The sequence below is a fragment of the Helianthus annuus genome, chromosome 6 (genome assembly GCF_002127325.2).
Source record: "Helianthus annuus cultivar XRQ/B chromosome 6, HanXRQr2.0-SUNRISE, whole genome shotgun sequence".
NCBI lineage: Eukaryota > Viridiplantae > Streptophyta > Magnoliopsida > Asterales > Asteraceae > Helianthus > Helianthus annuus.
Window position 1 is genome coordinate 15523937 of NC_035438.2, and position 3339 is coordinate 15527275.

The 3339-nt window shown below is 40.9% G+C and overlaps 1 long non-coding RNA gene across 1 annotated transcript; it reads left to right on the forward strand.

Annotated features, from left to right (window-relative positions):
• Nucleotides 1-370: 370 nt before the first annotated feature.
• Nucleotides 371-1829, forward strand: LOC110863776. Its single transcript, XR_002549356.2, has 3 exons — nucleotides 371-490; nucleotides 954-1007; nucleotides 1520-1829. It is a non-coding gene; the product is annotated as an uncharacterized LOC110863776 (long non-coding RNA).
• The last annotated feature ends 1510 nt before the right edge of the window (nucleotides 1830-3339 follow it).

Here is a 3339-nt window from a genome sequence, read left to right on the forward strand (position 1 = left end):
CACCGAAAAGGTTCGGATCTTACATGGGAAACTGAAGACGAAATGAGGAAGCACTACCCTTTTCTTTTCGGTATGTCAATACTTAAATTGTTATGTGATCAGGTTTCAGGGACGAAACCTCTTTTAAGGGGGGTAGACTTGTAACACCCCAAAATATGCTATTCATTTACTTATTTTATTAAAGGTGTATAAATTGTAATAATTAACCAAGTCAAAAGATTTTGGTATTTGTTAACTAGAAAGAAAACTAGTGTGATAACTATCCACACTTATAACCCTAGGGACTAAAGTTGTGATTGTGACAAAGTTTTAATAATAATAATAATATAATAAAAACCAACACACTGGTGTTGGTGGGGGATCGATCGAACAAGCAGAGAGAAGGGGGAAACCCTAGCTCAAGCAAAAACAAGCAACTGGATCTAAATTCTCAAGATAATCTAGTGCATGAGTCCATAAATCTGAATAACTAACCTCAATTTCGTAAGTGGTAAGCTTGATTTTCTGAATCTATGATTTTTAGAATGAGGGGTTAGACCAAATCTCGATTCCTTGTAACCAATGTAATAAATCTGAGTTAAGATTGCTTTTTAGAACAGGAATCATGCTTGAAATTATGTTCTATGAAAAGTGTAGTGAAAACCCACTTTGTAAAGATTATGTTACTAATAGGAAATTCATGAGAATTATGATCATGTGTTATTTGATATGTGAAATTGTTGTGATGCTTGAATGCTAGATAAACTGATTTTAGGATGGAAATTATATGAATTTAGAGGAAGATGATTCTTGTGTTGTGATGAGCTAGTAGGAACATGCTTAGTAAACTTGTACCTTGTGCCTATTGTATGATGCTTACCAAGTGTTCGATGAAATGCCTAAAAGAAGAATTTATGTGGAAATAGTATAATGAAACCACAAACTAAATGAAGTGAACGAATGTTCTAATGTAGGCATTAAGGAAGAAGGTACAAGCGCCAAGAAAACGGAAGGAGCGCAAGATCGAAGTATGTTTCGTTTTATACGAATCTTTATTATATTTCCCATTTATATTAAATTTAATGTAAAGCTATCCTTGTATAACGAACGTGACAATGTAGTAAGTAAGCGACAAATCCCTCGTGGATTTGGGTATGTAAACGAAAGTAATGTTGAGTTATGCTAAACCCAATTTCACGGGTTGAAGGTGTATGCTTAACTCTCTACGAGAGTGTTTATGCTAAACCCAAATTTCACGGGTTGAATGTGTATGCCTAACTCTCTACGAGAGTGTCTATGCTAAACCCAATTCTATGGGTCGAACGGTATGCTTAACTCTCTACGAGAGTGTTTATGCTAAACCCAATTACACGGGTCGAATGTGTATGTCAAACTCTCTACGAGAGTGGTTATGCCTAACCCAATTATTGGGTTGTTGTATGCTTAAGAGTAAGAAGGTTTTATATGGAAAAAGCTAAAACGTAAGGTTATGATTTTCTATGGCGATCACTAACTTTTTAAATTGTGGATGTCAATGTAGGTAAAGCACCTCTATAGGCGATATGGAGATATGGAACGAGCACATGTTCAAGCCTTATAATACCAAGCGCTTCCGCAACTTATATGCATGCTTTTGGGTTCTTGTTTTGTTACTTGGTTAAACTTTGTTGAATTGTTTTAGGTTTGAAAATTTGTTATTTTCGTTGGAATGGTTTTATGTAAAATGGGTCGTATGTAAACGTTGTATGTTACGTCAAAACAGGGGGTATGTCCGTTTTGCAAACGGGTCATGCCCAATTTTTGTAAAAATTTCTTTAAGTGTTAAAGTGGTATTTTAATTGTCCGAAAAATCTTGTTTATATAAGTAAACTATTATTTTGGAAAAAGAGGTCCTAACACACATAGGTTAGCCCTTCTTTCTTGTATCGTTCAATGAATGCCCGTAGGCTTTCATCATCGCGTTGTTTTATCTGGAAGATTACTGTTGCATCTTTAACGTACCTCCTTTGTTGGGAGAAGTTTGCAAGAAAACCTCTGCTGAGATCATCGAAGCTTCGAATGCTTTGAGCTGGTAGGTCGTTGAACCAGATTCTAGCGGACCCGATGAGAGTCTGCATGAACATTAGGCAGCATTCGGCATTTGTCCATTTTTCTATTCGAGCAGCACCAGTGAAGATCTGAAGATGATCTTCGGGATCTTCAGTCCCATCATACGTTCTGATGTGAGCTGGCATTTTGATTTTAGACTGAAAATCATAATCAGCTATCTGTCTTGAAAAGCATGAAAGGTTACTTGGCTTGTAAGGTTTAGCCAAGTCTTCTTCAGGTCTCGTACCTACGTTGTTGTTATTGCCATGGTTTCCCTGGGTGGCAAGCACTTGGTTGATGAAGTGTTGCCAGGGGAAGTTGGCCATCATCTGAGACATCATGTTGGGTATGAAATTGAAACCTTGAAGGCTTCCCGGACCAACTGAGCAACTTACCCCGAGGGGGGGTGCTAGCAACAGCACTTCGTGCTAAAGGGAGCACGGACAGGGCTTGCTCCCATGTGGTAGTTAGAGAAGTGGGACAACTGGTCACCGGGGACTGTAGGAGTTGGTCGAGTGTTAACTCGTGTCCCAGAGGAGTACCACTAGCAGTTGGTTGGGAAGAGAGAATAGGATGAACGGTGGGGTTTGTCACAGTGGATAGATAAGGGTGAGGGTTTGAAGGGTTGCTGGGACCAGCCTCACCTCTTGTAACAAAGGGTGGTAGAGGTGGCCCAGGAGACAACGTTGGCTCAGGTTCGTCGTAATCTAGACAAATCCTTACCCCTTTTTCCCTTTCTCTGTTCACATGTTGGTTAAGAAGAGATCTTAGCTCAAGGAAGTTATTAGCGACCCCCTCGGGGGTAAGTTCAACACGTGCCGGAGTGTCTGACACACCAACGTTGGGAGACGGAGCTCCAGATCTAGATGGGGTTGGTGTGTTGAAGGTAAGGAACTCGGGTGTGCTCCCCGGAGTTGAAAAAGGCGTTGTTATTGTTGTGTGAGCTTGACCACTTCCCGGGGTAGAGGTGTTAGGGATCTGGTTTACCTCTCCCGGAGATCCACTTTCTGACATGGTGGTTTTGAGTGAAAGGAGCTACACTTACCAGGTCTCTTTTGAGGAGAAACAGCGGCGTAGCCCCATGGTGGGCGCCAACTTGTTGATGCAACAAACACGGGACCAAGGATGGTAGCTAAGCTGGTTAGGCAAAAAGGCTGAAGGGTTCAGTTTTGCCTAACGCAGGTCGCGGGGTCCCTCCACGTTTGCAAAACGTGGAAGGAGGTTCACTAGTATGTACTTGATATTTGCTTTGAGGTTCCTTCTCCGAGGCCA